Genomic DNA, 20,184 nt, shown 5'->3' with positions numbered 1-20,184 from the left:
AGCCTATGAGTCCATTTTGGAGGAATAACAGGGCATGCTCAGCTCAGCTCTTGTCTTTCTCCTCTTGAAAGTGACCATGAATTCTCCTCCATTATTCCACATGGGGAGTCCTGCCCTGGTCCAGTGCTTCTGTGCCTAGTTGGGTAAGTCTGCCCAATTCTGGACTTCATTATTAGCGAGTCCCAAGATATCAATATAAGCCAGGTCTTCCAACTTGACCTCTATCAGATATAAAAATGATATTTTGGCTTCATCTTTTCTCTTTTGACTCCTTATGTAAACTTTGGTGCTCTGTTAATACCTAGGTTGATTACTCTTTCAGAGTCCTTAATTTCCTAATCTGAAATGCAAGTTAATTCAACAAATATTCAGCACCTACGACTATATATTATTGGCTGGGCACTAGGAATACAGAAATAAACAATATCACATTAGATGGTGACTACTTATGTACAAGCCTAAGTATAATATTAGAAAAAATATGTATATCGTAAAGATCACACAAAGGAAGAAGCAATCAGTCTGTCTGGTGGTTTGGAGGTAGGCATCTTTCATGGAGAAGTACATTTTTGAGCAAAATGGCCAAGCAGGGGAAGTATATTTTTAACAGTAAGAACAGGACATAATAAACACATGGGCTTATGAAGTACATGTTGTATCAGGATACTAAAAATAGTTGATAATTCCTGAACATAATTTCTTTGATAGGAAATCAGGATGGAGAGGTAGAAAGGACTGGATCATGACCATTCAAGAAACTTAAACTTCGACATTATCTTGTCAATGAGGAGGAACTTTTGAACAGCTGTACCCCAGAGAGTGATATGGTCAAGTTTACGAAACAGACCAAATGACTTCTAGATTTCTTTTTAGCTTTACAGTTATCTGATTTGTGTCTTGGGCCTTGCTGTAGATTTAGAACATTTACTTCTCAGCTATCCTAAGTCAACTCTTTACAACATTGTATTAGGATTAGGTTTGGCTGCATAAACAGAAAAGAAAATAACAGTGGGTTAAACATGACAGTTTATTTCTCTCATGTGAAAGCAATTTGGTGGGCTAGTCTTATGGCTCTACAGAATTATTGGTAATCAGGATATACTTCCCACTCTTCATACTACAAGCCCTAGAGTATGAACTTTGTCCTTATATTTCAAGATGGCAGCTGGAGATGCAGACATCACGGTCATATTCTAGAATGGCAGCAGGACAAAGGAAACTTTAAAGAAGATTTCCTAGAGGTACCTCCTACATTTTTACTTCTCGATGTCTGGGATTTATTTCTGTTGGTCACCTCTGAAGTTGGAGAAAAGCTAGGCATATGATGGCACTGAGTAAAATACTTTTTTTTTTTTAAATCAGAGAAAAAGTGGAAAATGAATATTGGGGTAAGCAATTAGCTGTCTCTGTTCCAGTCATAGAAAAATGAGGTATCTCTTTACCTATTTAAGTGGAAATAGAAATGGTAAGCTATCAAATATTGAGAAAGTATTGCTCACAGAATTTATTTTTCTGGTTCTAGTTCTTAGTCCTACCTTTTTCTTTAAACTATGGCATCGTAACCCCCTGAATTTGAAACTCCATTTATAACACACACGATATGTATCCTCAAGTGCTGAATGCATGCTCAGCAATGGGTGGCCATGTCATCCTTCTCTATGTGACTCCTGGCACTTTGGGTATGCTGTTTTCTTTCTCTGGGATACTTTTCCCTTCTTTACTTCTGCTAATTCTGTGGGGGTTCTGTGTCACTGTTGTTTTGCCTAGAAGGGTAGGTTAGGACTCCTCCCTTGTCATAGTGGCCATAGTAATTTGTTGTAATAACTTCTTCATTGTCAGTCTTCCTAGTTGGAAGTCAGTGAAGACAGTGAGCAGCTACATCTGTTTTGTTCTCTGCTCTAGCTGTCTAGTACAATGCCTAGAAAATATAGGTGCTCAGTATATTTGTTGAAGGGATAAATGGGCAAAGATTAAATGACGGGACCCAGTTGAAAGGGTATTATCATTGAAAGTTATCATTGCTATGAAACTATTTAGTATGGTATTAATTATGCAGTGGTGACAAATTTGGGTGTGCAAAAATGTAATCATTTTTCTCCAACTCAACATTGACATTGAGCTCCTCATTCCCCTTGGAGATTTAATCTCAGCCAATTCATGGTAGACTCAGTCAAATTATGGCTTTCTTAGTCAATTCAGAGGCTTATTTTTCCCCCCAGTCAGTTCAGGATTCCTCCTCTGAGACTGCCTCTCAATTGGGGGGAGGTTCCATTACCTCAAGGCATGGAGAAGACACTACACTTGGGACGTTCTCTGCCTAGGCTGGCACCTGGCAAATGTGTCATTCTACCTGTTTCCTGGGGTCTGTGACTGTCCCAGTGTGGTGTCTGCTGAGGCATTGGGGTTCCCATTGGTCTCCAGTGACTGTGCTGCCTTCAGCCACTGGGATGTGATGAGTGTGCATGCTCTCTTTTAGTGACACACCTCCCCTTGTCTCTCTGGGAGGCACAGGCAAAATTGTGCTCTGTGGAGCTTTCTCAGGTGCCTTCATATAGACTCCTCATGCCACCATCTCTACCCACTGTCACCTTGCCATGGTGATACAGGGACCCCTTTAAGGCTTACCTCTTGCGTAGTCTCTAGTGGAAGTGGGGCACTGGTCTCCTCTATGCTCAGATCCCCAAATCTATCTGGGATTCTTTGCCCCTCACCCCCTCCCAAGAGTTTTGGCCCTGGTTGATGATGGTTAGAGGGCAGACTCTCTTTTCAGAGACCTATACCATCTAACTCTATGGCTTTCCTCTCATATCTTCTAACACTTCTCTCTTCCTTATAAATTGTAATCCCTTCCAAACTACTTTGGCTAATTTCACATGCTTTCAAGTTTATTGTTCATGACATAAATGAAATGCCACAAATACATCATGATTTTGATACTCAGAAGTCAGACTTTTTTTTTTTTTTTTTTGCGGTACGCGGGCCTCTCACTGTTGTGGCCTCTCCCGTTGCGGAGCACAGGCTCCGGACGCGCAGGCTCAGTGGCCATGGCTCACGGGCCCAGCCGCTCTGCGGCATGTGGGATCTTCCCAGACTGGGGCACGAACCTGTGTCCCCTGCATCGGCAGGCGGACTCTCAACCACTGCGCCACCAGGGAAGCCCTAGAAGTCAGACTTTTGAGACTCAAAAATGACTTTAAATAAAATAACTTTTTGCTTTGTCTTTGCTGCAAGTTTCAAAAGTCTGCTTTAAAACTCGGAAGCTGAGGATGAACTATTTTCATCTGCCCTCTCATCCTTTCCCTGAGACAAAGCCTACATGCCTAAAGGAGAGGGTCATGGAGCAAAATAAGAATTTTGAGGAAAAAAAATAGATGGGTTAATAACAAATTAACCCAATATATAATAAGGACAATTGATAATCACTCTAATGCTCCAAAATAATAGAATAGTAAAATAATGTTATAATGGAAAACTATAAAATCATTGAATATTTAGAAGTATTTTTAATAACACAAAAATCTTTATGTATTAACGAGTGAAGAGATGGGTATATAAAAGTGTGTACAAAGATCACAACATTATAAAAATACTCGGAGAGCATAGTCATGAGGAAAAGAAGCATAATTGTAGCATAATTTTGGGTAGTAGGACTATGCATAATTCCTATTTTTTACATTTTCTAATATTTCCCTCTAAGGAATGTGAATTATGTTTATAATCACAACATTATATATTATATATATATGCATATACATGTATGTATTTACAGTTTGATATAAATAATAAAATTTCCTATAGACAGGCCAGGCAAACAGCATCCCTTATATAACGAGGGCTAAATAAGACTATATCTGTCTTTAGATATATTTTTGTACTCTATCTGTACATATATTTTTTGGATGAGGGAAAAGAGCCAGTGGGGAAAGCTGAAGTAGCCAGGTTCCCCACAAGAAAATCAGGGGAACAACAATGTGGAGGAGGAGGACGGAAGTGCATGACTGCTTGCAGTTGGGGTGGGGGCTGCCATCAGACACTTGCTCAGATGCAGACAGATTTTGCTGTCTGCTACCACACAAACACATTTTAAGATGTATTCTACATTATAGACCTCTAAATATTTGAATTAGCTATTGTATTTCTCCTTAACTGTCCCCCTCTCCAAACTAGACATTTCCAGGTGCTGCACATTTTCGTCCTGTGACTTGGTCTTCAGAGTCCTTGTTCTGCTGGTTGCTTGTCTCTAGATGTGCGTATCCTTATCACTCAGCTTCTTAAAGTGACACTTGACTCCATATGTGGTCCAGGCAGCTCTGAGGATAGAGAAACTCCTTGTTCTTTCCCTCTAGGCTAAAGCAAGGAGAGAAGAAAGAAAAACGAGATGTGTTGTTTCTGTCTGTGGCATGATTCCCCGTCAAGATTTTCCTAAAGTCAGGGGGAGGTTACTTTGGCAACAACAATTTTATGGGCCTTTAAATAACCTCCTCCTGGGAGACCCCTGGTGGTGCAGTGGTTAAGAATCTGCCTGCCAATGCAGGAGACACAGGTTCGAGCCCTGGTCTGGGAAGATCCCATGTGCCACAGAGCAACTAAGCCTGTACACCACAACTACTGAGCCTGCACACTAGAGCCCACGAGCCACAACTACTGAGCCCGTGTGCCTAGAGCCCGTGCTCCGCAAGAAGAGAAGCCACCACAATGAGAAGCCCGTGCACCACAACGAGGAGTAGCCCCCACTTGCCATAACTAGGGAAAGCCTGTGGGCAGCAATGAAGACCCAGTGCAGCCAGAAATAAATAACTTTTAAAAATAAAAATTAAAAAAAAAAACAACCTCCTCCTGCTTAGTGATATTTCATTTTCATAAAATAAGCAAGCCCTGCAGTGACTTGTTAAAGTAGCCAAAACTCTTCTTTTCTCTCTCATTATTTAAGAAACATATTCAAACAAATCATATAATATTTAAAAACATGTTGCCGAGATTGGTTCAAGATGGCAGAGTAGAAGGACGTGTGCTCACTCCCTCTTGTGAGAGCACTGGAATCACAACTAACTGCTGAACAGTCATCGAAAGGGAGACACTGGAACTCACCAAAAAAGAAACCCCACGTCCAAAGAAAAAGGAGGAGCTGCAATGAGACGGTAGGAGGGGCGCAATCACAATAAAATCAAATCCCATAACAGCTGGGTGGGTGACTCACAAACTGGAGAACAATTATACAACAGAAGTCCACCCACTGGAGTGAAGGTTCTGAGCCCCACGTCAGGCTTCCCAACCTGGGGGTCCAGCAACGGGAGGAGGAATTCCCAGAGAATCAGACTTTGAAAGCTAGCACAATTTGATTGCACGACTTTGACAGGACTGGGGGAAACAGAGACTCCAATCTTGGAGGGCACACACAAAGTAGTGTGCACATCAGGACTCAGGGGGAAGGAACAGTGACCCCACAGGAGACTGAACCAGACCTACCTGCTAGTGTTGGAGGGTCTCCTGCAGAGGCGAGGGGTGGCTGTGGCTCACCACGGGGACAGGGACACTGACAGCAGAAGTTCTGGGCAGTACTTCTTGGCATGAGCCCTCCCAGAGTCTGCCATTAGCCCCACCAAAGAGCCTGTAGGCTCCAGTACTGGGTCACCTCAGGCCAAACAACCAACATGAGGGAACTGAGCCCCACCCATCAGGAGACAAGCAGATTAGTTTTACTGAGCTTTGCCCACGAGAGCAACAGCCAGCTCTACCCACCACCAGTCCCTCCCATCAGGAAGCCCCTTAGATAGCCTCATCTACCAGAGGGCAGACTTCAGAAGCAAGAAGAACTACAGTTTTGCAGCCTGTGGAATGAAAACCACATTCACAGAAAGAAAGACAAAATGAAAAGGCAGAGAACTGTGTACCAGATGAAGGAACAAGATAAAACCCCAGAAAATCAAATAAATGAAGTGGAGATAGGCAAACTTGCAGATAGGCAAACAAACAGAATTCAGAATAATGATAGTGAAGATGATCCAGGACCTCGGAAAGAGAATGGAGGCAAAGATGAGAAGATGCAAGAAGTGTTTAACAAAGACCTAGAAGAATTAAAGAACAAACAAACAGAAATGAACAATACAATAACTGAAATGCAAACTACCCTAGAAGGAATCAATAAGAGAATAACTGAGGCAGAAGAACAGATAAGTGACCTGGAAGACAGAATGGTGGAAATCACTGCTGCAGAACAGAAAAAAGAATGAAAAGAAATGAGGACAGCCTAAGAGACCTCTGGGACAACATTAAATGCACCAACATTCTCATTATAGGGGTCCCAGAAGGAAAAGAGAGAGAAAGGACCTGAGAAAATATTTGAAGAGATTATAGTCGAAAACTTCCCTAACATGGGAAAGGAAATAGCCACCGAAGTCCAGGAAGCACAGAGAGTCCCAGGAAGGATAAACCCAAGGAGAAACACTCTGAGATACATAGTAATCAAACTGACAAAAATTAAAGACAAATTATTAAAAGCAACAAGGGAAAAAAGACAATATATAAGGGAACTCCCATAAGGTTAACAGCTGATTTCTCAGCAGAAACTCTACAAGCCAGAAGGGAGTGGCACCATATACTTAAAGTGATTAAAGGGAAGAACCTACAACCAAGATTACTCTACCTGGCAAGGATCTCATTCAGATTTGCCAGAGAAATCAAAAGAATTACAAACAAGCAAAAGCTAAAAGAATTAAGCTGCACAAAACCAGCTCTACAACAAATGTTAAAGGAACATCATTAAGTGGGAAACACAGGAGAAGAAAAGGACCTACAAAAAGAAACCCAAAATGATTAAGAAAATGGTAATAGGAGCATACATATCGATAATTACCTTAAATGTAAATGGATTAAATGCTGCAATCAAAAGACACAGGCTGGCTGAATATATGTTCAGCCAGCCTGTATACATGTTGTCTACAAAAGACCCATTTCAGACCTAGGGACACATACAGACTGAAAGTGAGGGGATAGAAAAATATATTCCATGCAAATGGAAATCAAAAGAAAACTGTAGTAGCAATACTCATATCAGATAAAATAGACTTTAAAATAAAGAATGTTAGAAGAAACAAGGAAGGACACTACATAATGATCAGGAGTCAAGGAGTCAATCCAAGAAAATGATATAACAATTATACATATATATGCACCCACCATAGGAGCACCTGTATACTAAGGCAAATGCTAACAGTTTTAAAAAAGGAAATTGAGAGTAACACAATAATAGTGGGGGACTTTAACACCTCACTTACACCAATGGACAGATCATCCAGACAGAAAATTAATAAGGAAACACAAGTTTTAAATGACACAATAGACCAGATAGATTTAATTGATATTTATAGGACATTCCATCCGAAAACAGCAGATTACACTTTCTTCTCAAGTGCACACAGAACATTCTCCAAGATAGATCACATCTTGGGTCACAAATCAAGCCTCAGTAAATTTAAGAAAATTGAAATCATATCAAGTATCTTTTCTGACCACAACACAATGAGATTAGAAATTAATTACAGGGAAAAAATGTAAAAAATACAAACACATGGAGGCTAAACAATACTTTACTAAATAACCAAGAGATCACAGAAGAAATAAAAGAGGAAAGAAAAAGATACCTAGAGACAAATGACAATGAAAACACGATGATCTGAAACCTATGGGATACAGCAAAAGCAGTTCTAAGAGGGACGTTTATAGCAATACAATCCTACCTCAAGAAACAAGAAAAACTCCTCAACCTCCTCCAAAAAGTTGCAGAGGAAGGAACACTCCCAAGTTCATTCTACGAAGCCACCATCACCCTGATACCAAAACCAGACAGAGGTACTACAAAAAAAAAAGAAAATTACAGATCAATATCACTGATGAATACAGATGCAAAAATCCTCAACAAAATACTAGCAAACAGAATCCAACAACACATTAAAAGGATCATACACTATGATCAAGTGGGACGTATCCCAGGGATGCAAAGATTCTTCAATACATGCAAATCAATCAATGTGATACACCATATTAACAAACTGAAGAATAAAAACCATATGATCATCTCAGTAGTTGCAGGGAAAGCTTTTGACAAAATTCAACACCTATTTATGATAAAAACTCTCCAGAAAGTGGGCACAGAGGGAACCTACCTCAACATAATAAAGGCCATATATGAAAACCCACAGCAAACATCATTCTCAAGGGTGAAAAACTGAAAGCATTTCCTATAAGATCAGGAGCAAGACAAGGATGTCCACTCTTGCCACTGTTATTCAACATAGTTTTGGAAGTCCTAACCACAGCAATCAGAGAAGAAAAGGAAATACAAGGAATACTAATTGGAAAAGAAGAAGTAAAACTGTCATTGTTTGCAGATGACATGACGAATCCTAAAGATGCCACCAGAAAACTGCTAGATCTAATCAGTGAACTCAGTAAAGTTGCAGGATACAGAATTAATGCACAGAAATTTCTTGCATTCCTATACATTAACAATGTATAGATCAGAAAGAGAAATTAAGGAAATAATCCCATTCACCACTGCAACAAAAAGAATAAAATATCTAGGAATAAGCCTACCTAAGGAGGTAAAAGACCTGTACTCAGAAGACTATAAGACACTGATGAAAGAAATCAAAGATGACACAAACAGATGGAGAGATATACCATGTTCTGGGATTGGATGAATCAACATTGTGAAAATGACTATACTACCCAAAGCAATCTACAGATTCAGTGCAATCCCTATCAAATTACCAATGGCATTTTTTATAGAAGTAGAACAAAAAATCTTAAAATTTGTATGGAGACACCAAAGATCCCGAATAGCCAAAGCAATCTTGAGGGGAAAAAACAGAGCTGGAGGAGTCAGACCCCCTGACTTCACACTATACTACAAAGCTACAGTAATCAAGACAATATGGTACTGGCACAAAAACAGAAATATAGATCAATGGAGCAGAATAGAAAGCCCAGAAATAAACCCACACATCTATGGTCAACTAATCTATGACAAAGGAGGCAAGGATATACAATGGAGAAAAGACAGTCTCTTCAATAAGTGGTGCTGGGAAAACTGGACAGCTGCATATAAAAGAATGAAATTAGAGCACTCCCTAACACCATACACAAAAATAAACTCCAATTTGATTAAAGACCTAAATGTAAGATCGGACACTATAAAACTCTTAGAGGAAAACATAAGAAGAATACTCTTTGACATAAATCACAGCAAGATCTTTTTTGACCCACCTCCTAGAGAAATGGAAATAAAAACAAAAATAAACAAATGGGACCTAATGAAACTTCAAAGCTTTTGCACATCAAAGGAAACCATAAAGAAGATGAAAAGACAACCCTCAGAATGGGAGAAAAATATTTGCAAATGAATCAACTCACAAAGGATTAATCTCCAAAATATATAAACAGCTCATGTAGCTCAATATCAAAAAAACAAACAACCCAGTCCAAAAATGGGCAGAAGACCTAAACAGACATTTCTCCAAAGAAGACATACAGATGGCCATGAGGCACATGAAAAGCTGCTCAACATCACTAATTATTAGAAAAATGCAAATGAAAGTACAATGAGGTATCATCTCACACAGGTTAGAATGGGCATCATCAAAAAATCTACAAACAATAACTGCTGGAGAGCGTGTGGAGAAAAGGGAACCCTTTTACACTGTTGGTGGGAATGTAAATTGATACAGCCTCTAGGGAAAACAGTATGGAGGTTCCTTAAAAAACTAAAAGTAGAATTACCATATGACACAGCAATCCCACTACTGGGCATATACCCAGAGAAAACCATAATTCAAAAAAGACACATGCACCCACAGTGTTCACTGCAGCACTATTTGCAATAACCAGGTCATGGAAGCAACCTAAATGCCCATCGACAGATAAATGGATAAAGAAGATGTGGTACATATATACAAGGGAATATTGCTGAGCCATAAAAAGGAATGAAATTGGGTCATTTGTAGAGATGTGGATGGACCTAGCGACTGTCATACAGAGTGAAGTAAGTCAGAAAGAGGAAAACAAATATCGTATATTAATGCATATATGTGGAATCTAGAAAAATGGTACAGATGAACCAGTATGCAAGGCAGAAATAGAGACACAGATGTGGAGAACAAACGTATGGACACCAGGTGGGGGGGGAAGTGGGGGTGTTGGAGGGGGTGGTGGTGGGATGAATTGGGAGACTGGAATTGACATATATACACTAATATGTATAAAACAGATAACTAATAAGAACCTGCTGTATAGAAAATAAATAAGTAAAAATTTAGAAAAAATAACATGTTGCCCCATAAGTGTAATATAGCAGTTAATGGCTGTCTGTTAATTTCAAGATTTGTTTGAGTAGTGATAATAAGCTTAATTTTAATGTGGCATTGAATTAATAATATCAGTAAAGTGGTCTCTTTTTTAACCAGCATGCTAATTGTTGCTGATTGCAGGATGGCTTTACAAAGGGAAGAATTATGACATTTCATGTTTGAAATAACATGTAGAATCACTGCAGTTCTTTGCTGTGGATGCAATTCATTTTGTAAGGACAAACACAACTCCCCTTCGAAGCTCCAAAAATGATTTTTCACTTAAGTCTCTTGCCAGCTCCAACTGTGCCACACAAAAGTACTGCAACCAGTTACAGCTGGTGACCTTTACAGTAAAAGTAACCCAGAAAAGGTAAGAAATTGTTTTTATGAGTAGTAGAAATGCCTATTCTGGAGGCTGTATAAAACACTAACTTTTACTTTAGGTGTAGAAAAGTGCCTGCAAGAATATGCCTCTTGCTATTTTATGTGTTATAATATGAAAAGGTACTCCACAGGGTTACTGGAAAAGTGCTATCAAACAGTGTTATTGATTTATTTAGTTCTACACATCTAACCTTTGGACATTTTAAGATGAAGTGCTTGTCCTTTCAATTAATCAAAAATGTTGTTCCCTTCCAGTTAGCTAGGTCACTCGTGTCTCCATTCAGTCAGCATTTTCCCCCAGTTCTTTGGCTGATTTCCATTACTGAAGAATTAGGTCTGGTAATTAAATCCGATCTCAATCTCAGCAAAATTTTTTCAGGCCGTTTATTTAGGTTCTATGCAAAATGGAATCCCTTAGGGACAGAGAATTAATATGTTGTGAAGTGTAATTGCAGTGAAATATATTGAACAGTTATTTTTGTAGCTTCAATGTCTTCATGCAAAGTTTTCCATTTGTAGCTCCCATCCTTTATAATTAGATGTGTTCATATATTTTCTGCTGGCTTTCTACATAAACTGCTTTTCTCAATGATTTTGTATAAATCAGTATGTTTCCCACTGATTCATATAACACATACACATATATCAAAACATTCTAAAAATGAGACACAAGTATAAAAAGGTTAAAAATAAACATATAAATATATAATACTTATAGCTATGCATTATATATTTATATTTTTTAACATTCTATATCTTGATATATATCTATTTTATTTTTCTTTTTGTTGTTTGCAAGCTTTTTTTTTAAACATCTTTATTGGAGTATAATTGCTTTACAATGGTGTGTTAGTTTCTGCTTTATAACAAAGTGAATCAGCCATATGTATACATATATCCCCATATCTCTTCCCTCTTGTGCCTTCCTCCCTCCCACCCTCCCTATCCCACCCCTCTAGGTGGTCACAAAGCACTGAGCTGACCTCCCTGTGCTATGTGGATGCTTCCCACTAGCTATCTATTTTATGTTTGGTGCTGTATATATGTCCATGCCACTCTCTCACTTTGTCCCAGCTTACCCTTCCCCCTCCCCATATCCTCAAGTCCATTCTCTAGTAGGTCTGTGTCTTTATTCCCATCTTGCCCCTAGGTTCTTCATGAATTTTTTTTTTAAGATTCCATATATATGTGTTAGCATATGGTATTTGTTTTTCTCTTTCTGACTTACTTCACTCTGTATGACAGACTCTAGGTCCATCCACCTCACTACAAATAACTCAGTTTCATTTGTTTTTCTGGCTGAGTAATATTCCATTCTATATATGTGCCACATCTTTTTTATCAGTTCATCTGTTGATGGACACTTAGGTTTACTCCATGTCCTGGCTATTGTAAATAGAGCTGCAGTGAACATTGTGGTACATGACTCTTTTTGAATTATGGTTTTCTCAGGGTATATGCCCAGTAGTGGGATTGCTGGGTCATATGGTAGTTCTATTTTTAGTTTTTTAAGGAACCTGCATACTGTTTTCCATAGTGGCTGTATCAATTTACATTCCCACCAGCAGTGCAAGAGGGTTCCCTTTTCTCCACACCCTCTCCAGTGTTTATTGTTTGTAGATTTTTTGATGATGGCCATTCTGACTGGTGTGAGATGATACCTCATTGTGTTTTGATTTGCATTTCTCTAATGATTAATGATGTTGAGCATTCTTTCATGTGTTTGTTGGCAATCTGTATATCTTTGGAGAAATGTCTATTTAGGTGTTCTGCCCAGTTTTTGATTAGGTTGTTTGTTTTTTTGATATGGAGCTGAATGAGCTGCTTGTAAATTTTGGAGGTTAATCCTATGTCAGTTGCTTCATTTGCAAGTATTTTCTCCCATTCTCAGGGTTGTCTTTTGGTCTTGTTTATGGTTTCCTTTGATGTGCAAAAGCTTTGAAGTTTCATTAGGTCCCATTTGTTTATTTTTGTTTTTATTTCCATTTCTCTAGGAGGTGGGTCAAAAAGGATCTTGCTGTGATTTATGTCATAGAGTGTTCTGCCTATGTTTTCCTCTAAGAGTTTGATAGTGTCTGGCCTTACATTTAGGTCTTTAATCCATTTTGAGCTTATTTTTGTGTATGGTGTTAGGGAGTGATCTAATCTCATACTTTTACATGTACCTGTCCAGTTTTCCCAGCACCACTTATTGAAGAGGCTGTCCTTTCTCCACTGTCCATTCCTGCCTCCTTTATCAAAGATAAGGTGACCATACATGTGTGGGTTTATCTCTCGGCTTTCTATCCTGTTCCATTGATCTATATTTCTGTTTTTGTGCCAGTACCACACTGTCTTCATTACTGTAGCTTTGTAGTAGAGTCTGAAGTCAGGGAGCCTGATTCCTCCAGCTTCATTTTTCGTCCTCAAGATTGCTTTGGCTATTCGGAGTCTTTTGTGTTTCCATACAAATTGTGAATTTTTTTGTTGTAGTTCTGTGAAAAATACCAGTGGTAGTTTGATAGGGATTGCATTGAATCTGTAGATTGCTTTGGGTAGTATAGTCATTTTCACAATGTTGATTCATCCAATCCCAGAACATGGTATATTTCTCCATCTATTTGTATTATCTTTAATTTCTTTCATCAGTGTCTTATAATTTTCTGCATACAGGTCTTTTGTCTCCTTAGGTAGGTTTATTCCTAGATGTTTTATTCTTTTTGTTGCAGTGGTAAATGGGAGTGTTTTCTTGAGTTCACTTTCAGTTTTTTTATCATTAGTGTATAGGAATGCCAGAGATTTCTGTGCATTAATTTTGTATCCTGCTACTTTACCAAATTCATTGATTAGCTCTAGTAGTTTTCTGGTAGCATCTTTTGGATTCTCTATGTATAGTATCATGTCATCTGCAAACAGTGACATCTTTACTTCTTCTTTTCCAATTTGGATACCTTTTATTTCTTTTTCTTCTCTGATTGCTGTGGCTAAAACTTCCAAAACTATGTTGAATAAAAATGGTGAGAGTGGGCAATCTTATCTTGTTCCTGATCTTAGAGGAAATGGTTTCAGATTTTCACCATTGAGGATGATCTTGGTTGTGGGTTTGTCATATATGGCCTTTATTATGTTGAGTAAAGTTCCCTCTATGCTTACTTTCTGGAGGGTTTTTATCATAAATTGGTGTTGAATTTTGTCAAAAGCTTTCTCTGCATCTATTGAGACGATCATATGGTTTTTCTCCTTCAATTTATTAATATGGTTTATCACATTGACTGATTTGAGTATATTGAAGAATCCTTGCATTCCTGGGATAAACCCCACTTGATTATGGTTATGATCATTTTAATGTGGTGTTGGATTATGTTTGCTAGTATTTTGTTGAGGATTTTTGCATCTGTGTTCATCAGTGATATTGGCCTGTAGTTTTCTTTCTTTGTGACATCTTTGTCTGCTTTTGGTATCAGGGTGATGGTGGCCTCGTAGAATGAGTTTGGCAGTGTTCCTCCGTCTGCTGTATTTTGGAATAGTTTGAGAAGGATAGGTGTTATCTCTTCTCTAAATGTTTGATAGAATTTGCCTGTGAAGCCATCTGGTCCTGGGCTTTTGTTTGTTGGAAGATTTTTAATCACAGTTTCAATTTCAGTGCTTGTGATTGTGGTCTGTTCATATTTTCTACTTCTTCCTGCTTCAGGCTCAGAAAGTTGTGCATTTCTAAGAATTTGTCCATTTCTTCCAGGTTGTCCATTTTATTGGCATATAGTTGCTTGTAGTAATCTCTCATGATCCTTTGTATTTCTGCACTGTCAGTTGTTACTTCTCCTTTTTCATTTCTAATTGTATTGATTTGAGTCTTCTCCCTTTTTTTCTCGATGTGTCTGGCTAATGATTTATCAATTTTGTTTATCTTTTCAAAGAACCATCTTTTAGTTTTATTGATCTTTGCTATCGTTTCCTTCATTTCTTTTTCATTTATTTCTGATCTGATCTTTATGATTTCTTTCCTTCTGCTAACTTTGGGGTTTTTTTGTTCTTCTTTCTCTAATTGCTTTAGGTGCAAGATAAGGTTCTTTATTTGAGATGTTACCTGTTTCTTAAGGTAGGATTGTATTGCTGTATACTTCCCTCTTAGAACTGCTTTTGCTTCATCACATAGATTTTGGGTTGTCGTGTCTCCATTTTAATTTGTTTCTAGGTATTTTTTGATTTCCTCTTTGATTTCTTCAGGGATCATTTCGTTACTAAGTAGTGTATTGTTTAGCCTCCATGTGTTTGTATTTTTTACAGATCTTTTCCTGTAATTGATATCTAGTCTCATAGCGTTGTGGTCGGAAAAGATACTTGATACAATTTCAATTTTCTTAAATTTACCAAGGCTTGATTTGTGACCCAAGATATGATCTATCCTGGAAAATGATCCATAAGCACTTGGGAAGAATGTATATTCTGTTTTTTTCGGATGGAATGTCCTATAAAGATTAATTAAGTCCATCTTGTTTAATGTATCATTTAAAGCTTGTGTTTCCTTATTTATTTTCATTTTGGATGATTGGTCCATTGGTGAAAGTGGAGTGTTAAAGTCTCCTCCTATGATTGTGTTACTGTCCATTTCCCCTTTTATGGCTGTTAGTATTTGCCTTATGTATTGAGGTGCTCCTATGTTGGGTGTATAAATATTTACAATTGTTATATCTTGTTCTTGGATTGGTCCCTTGATCATTATTTAGTGTCCTTCTTCGTGTCTTGTAGTAGTTTTTATTTTAAAGTCTATTTTGTCTGATATGAGAATTGCTACTCCAGCTTTCTTTTGATTTCCATTTGCATGGAATATCTTTTTCCATCCCCTAACTTTCAGTCTGTATCTGTCCCTAGGTCTGAGGTGGGTCTCTTGTAGACAGCATACATACGGGTCTTGTTTTTGTATCCATTCAGCCAGTCTATGTCTTTTGGTTGGAGCATTTAATCCATTTACATTTAAGGTAATTATCTATTTGTATGTTCCTATTCCCATTTTCTTAATTGTTTTGGGTTTGTTACTGTAGGTCTTTACCTTCTCTTGTGTTTCCTGCCTAGAGAAGTTCCTTTAGGATTGTTTGTAAAGCTGGTTTGGTGGTGCTGAACTCTCTCAGCTTTTGCTTGTCTGTAAAGGTTTTAATTTCTCTGTCAAATCTGAATGAGATCCTTGCTGGGTAGAGTAAACTTAGTTGTAGGTTTTTCTCCTTCATCACTTTAAATATGTCCTGCCACTCCCTCTGGTTTGCAGAGTTTCTGCTGAAAGATCAGCTGTTAACCTTATGGGGATTCCCTTGTGTGTTATTTGTTGTTTTTCCCTTGCTGCTTTTAATATTTTTTGTTTGTAGTTAATTTTTTTTTAACATCTTTATTGGGGTATAATTGCTTTACAATGGTGTGTTAGTTTCTGCTTTATAACAAAGTGAATCAGTTATACATATACATATGTTCCCATATCTCTTCCCTCTTGCGTCTCCCTCCCTCCCACCCTCCCTATCCCACCCCTGTAGTTAATTTTTGATAGTTTGATTAATATGTGTCTTGGCGTGTTTCTCCTTGGATTTATCCTGTATGGGACTCTCTGTGCTTCCTGGACTTGATTAACTCTTTCCTTTCCCATATTAGGGAAGTTTTCAACTACAATCTCTTCAAATATTTTCTCAGTCCCTTTCTTTTTCTCTTCTTCTTCTGGGACCCCTATAATTCAAATGTTGGTGCGTTTAATGTTGTCCCAGGGTCTCTGAGACTGTCCTCAATTCTTTTCATTCTTTTTTCTTTATGCTGCTCTGCAGTAGTTATTTCCACTATTTTATCTTCCAGGTCACTTATCCTTTCTTCTGCCTCAGTTATTCTGCTATTGATCCTTTCTAGAGAATTTTTAATTTCATTTATTGTGTTGCTCATCACTGTTTGCTCTTTAGTTCTTCTAGGTCCTTGTTTAACGGTTCTCATATTTTCTCCATTCTATTTCCAAGATTTTGGATCATCTTTAGTATCATTATTCTGAATTCTTTTTCAGGTAGACTGCCTATTTCCTCTTCATTTGTTAGTTCTCATGGGTTTTTGCCTTGCTCCTTCATCTGCTGTGTGTTTTTCTGTCTTTTCATTTTGCTTAACTTACTGTGTTTGGGGTCTCCTTTTTGCAGGCTGCAAGTTCGTAGTTCCTGTTGTTTTTGGTGTCTGTCCCCAGTGGCTAAGGTTTGTTCAGTGGGTTGTGTAGGCTTCCTGGTGGAGGGGACTACTGCCTGTGTTCTGGTGGATGAGGCTGGATCTTGTCTTTCTGGTGGGTAGGTCCACTTCTGGTGGTGTGTTTTGGGGTGTCTGTGGATTTATTATGATTTTAGGCAGCCTCTTGGCTAATGGATGGGGTTGTATTCCTGTCTTGCTAGTTGTTTGGCATAGGGTGTCCAGCACTATAGCTTGCTGGTCGTTGAGTGGAGCTGGGTCTTGGTGTTGAGATGGAGATCTCTGGGAGATTTTCACCATTTGATATTACATGGGGCTGGGAGGTCTCTTGTGGACCAGTGTCCTGAACTTGGCTCTCCCACCTCGGAGGCACAGCCCTGACACCTGGCTGGAGCACCAAGAACCTTTCATCCACACGGCTCAGAATAAAAAGGGAGAAAAAAAAGAAAGGGAGAAGATAAAATAAAATAAAGTTATTTAAATAATTTAAAAAATGTTTTGAAAGTAATTAAAAAAAAGAAAGAAAGAAAAAAAGAAGAGAGCAACCCAAACAAAAAACAAACCCACCAATGATAACAAGTGCCAAAAACTATACTAAAAATAAACAACAAACAAAACTGGACAGACAGAACCCTAGGACAAAAGGTAAAAGCAAAGCTATACCGACAAAATCACACACAGAAACATACACATACACACTCAGAAAAAGAGAAAAAGGGAAAAATATATATATATCGTCCACCTCCTCAATTTGGGATGATTCATTGTCTATTCAGGTATTCCACAGTTGCAGGGTACATCAATCTGATTGTGGAGATTTAATCCGCTGCTCCTGAGGCTGCTGGGAGAGATATCCCTTTCTCTTCTTTATTTGCACAGCTCCTGGGATTCAGCTTTGGATTTGGTCCCACCTCTGCGTGTAGGTCACCTGAGCGTATCTGTTCTTCGCTCAGACAGGACGGGGTTAAAGGAGAAGCTGAATCTGGGGCTCTGGCTCACTCAGGGCGGGGGGGAGGGCCGGGTACGGGTGCAGGGCGAGCCTGCGGCGGCAGAGGCCAGCGTGACGTTGCACCAGCTCGAGACGTGCTGTGCGTTTTCCCAGGGAAGTTATCCCTGGGTCACAGGACCCTGGCAGTGGCGGGTTGCACAGGCTCCTGGGAAGGGAGGTGCGGATAGTGACCTGTGCTTGCACACATGATTCTTGGTGGCTGCAGCAGCAGCAGCAGCCTTAGTGTCTCATGCCCGTCTGGGGCCCACGCTGATAGCCGTGGCTCGTGCCCGTCTCTGGAGCTCCTTTAAGCGGCGCTCTGAATACCCTCGCCTTGCGCACCAGGAAACAAAAGGCAAGAAAAAGTCTCTTGCCTCTTTGGCAGCTCCAGACTTTTTCCTGGATTCCTTCCTGGCTAGCTGGGGAGCACTAGCCCCCTTCAGGCTGTGTCCACACAGCCAACCCCAGTCCTCTCCCTGGGATCTGACCTCTGAAGCCCGAGCCTCAGCTCCCAGCCCCCGTCCGCCCCGGCGGGTGAGCAGACAAGCCTCTCGGCCTAGTGAGTGCTGGTGAGTGCCGGTCGGCACCGATCCTCTGTGCGGGAATGTCTCCGCTTTGCCCTCCGCACCCCTGTGGCTGCCCTCTCCTCCGTGGCTCCAAAGCTTCCTCCTTCCACCACCCACAGTCTCCGCCCCCGAAGGGGCTTCCTAGTGTGTGGAAACCTTTCCTCCTTCACAGCTCTCTCCCACGGTGCAGGTCCTGTCCCCATTCTTTTGTCTCTGTTTTTTCTTTTTTCTTTTGCCCTACCCAGGTACGTGAGGAGTTTCTTGCCTTTTGGGAGGTCTGAGGTCTTCTGCCAGCGTTCAGTAGGTGTTCTGTAGGAGTTGTTCCACGTGTAGATGTATTTCTGATGTATTTGTGCGGGGAAAGGTGATCTCCACGTCCTACTCTTCAGCCATCTTGAAGCTCCACCTGATGTATATCTATCTTGATGTACATATTTTGATACATATCTTCTATAGTTGTGTCTTAAATTTCTGAGTAGTTTGATCAGATCTCTTCTTGCAACTGGCAATTTAATGTCCTGAAATTAGATAGGGAGTAAGAAAATTAGCATCCAAAAATATAATGAGGGTTGCTGTTTTGAAGTCACCTCTAAGGTCATCTTATTTAGTTCATTCCTCAGGTTCACAGCTGTACAATTTCATCATAGAATGGAATTTACAAATTGCTTCCCAATGCTGTTGGTTTCTATTATTTATAATAAATTCTTACATGAATTTTTCAGGAAAGATTGCAAAAATGACTTACTAGAGGTCCTTAAGGATAGTGTTTCCCACAGAGAACTTTGGTTTATTTTATTTGTCAGTTAGTTGGTTTTAATTTTGTGTCTAGGAATATTTAGAATGATATTCCTTCCAATCACAAACTCCTTTTTACTGATAGATTATTTTTTGTCATAGTATTTATAACCACATTGCTATGGGCTGATTGTTTGTGTCCCCCCCCCCCCAAATTCATATGTTGAAATCTAATCCCCCATGTGATAGTATTTTGGAGGTGGGTCCTTTGGAAGGTGATTAGATCATGAGGGTAGAGCACTGAGGAATGGGATTAGTGTCCTTTTAAAAGAGACCTCAGAGAGCTCCCTTGCCCCTTCTTGAATGTGAAGACACAGTGAGAAGACTGTCATCTATGAACGAGGAAGCGAGTATATCACCAGATATTGAGTCTGTTGGTGCCTTGATCTGGGACTTCACAGCCTACAGAATATGAGAAATAAATTTCTGTTTTTCACAAGCCACATAAGCTACGGTATTTTGTTATACTATCCAAAAGGACTAAGACATACATTGATGTTCTATGACTGAAAAAATTTTATGTATATATAACACACATATGCAGATCTGAATCTCAAACAAAGAATCAGGTGGTTAAAAATAACTATATTTTTTTGTAACTGAGTTTAGTTTCTGTTCAGAGTTCCTACTCTGCTAGGTAGTATATGTTAATATCTTCCATCAATTTAGCACCCGTTTTCTCCCCAACCCAGGCTGTGTTTGTGGGAAGAGAGAGGGGGTTGGGAGAAGGCAGAGAGGCTTTGTGATATTCAGGCACTGAGAAGGGCTGTATGCTGTGTGAACCACTCTGGCATCAGCTGAGACACTCTCGTTCCTGTTGGTCTTGGGTCATTGCACCCAGGCAGTTGCTGTGTCTTCCTTGTTCCAACCATGAGAGCTTTCTCAGTCACAGAGGTACTGTCAGTGCTGAGTCCCCTGTTTCATGCTGTTT

At 39.4% G+C, this 20,184-nt stretch overlaps 1 protein-coding gene across 1 annotated transcript in view; it reads left to right on the top strand.

Moving 5' to 3' along the window:
* Positions 1-9,270, top strand: part of RFC3 (replication factor C subunit 3) — a 264,338-nt gene extending 255,068 nt beyond the window's left edge. The window contains exon 12 of the transcript XR_007473231.1: positions 1,159-9,270. The gene's annotated coding sequence lies outside the window, so the exon portion shown is untranslated. The remainder of the gene's footprint in view (positions 1-1,158) is intronic.
* Positions 9,271-20,184: the final 10,914 nt, after the last annotated feature.

The sequence above is a fragment of the Orcinus orca genome, chromosome 18, assembly GCF_937001465.1.
Source record: "Orcinus orca chromosome 18, mOrcOrc1.1, whole genome shotgun sequence".
NCBI classification, from domain to species: domain Eukaryota; kingdom Metazoa; phylum Chordata; class Mammalia; order Artiodactyla; family Delphinidae; genus Orcinus; species Orcinus orca.
Note: the sequence above shows the minus strand (reverse complement) of the source record. Positions and strands in the feature narration are given on the sequence as shown.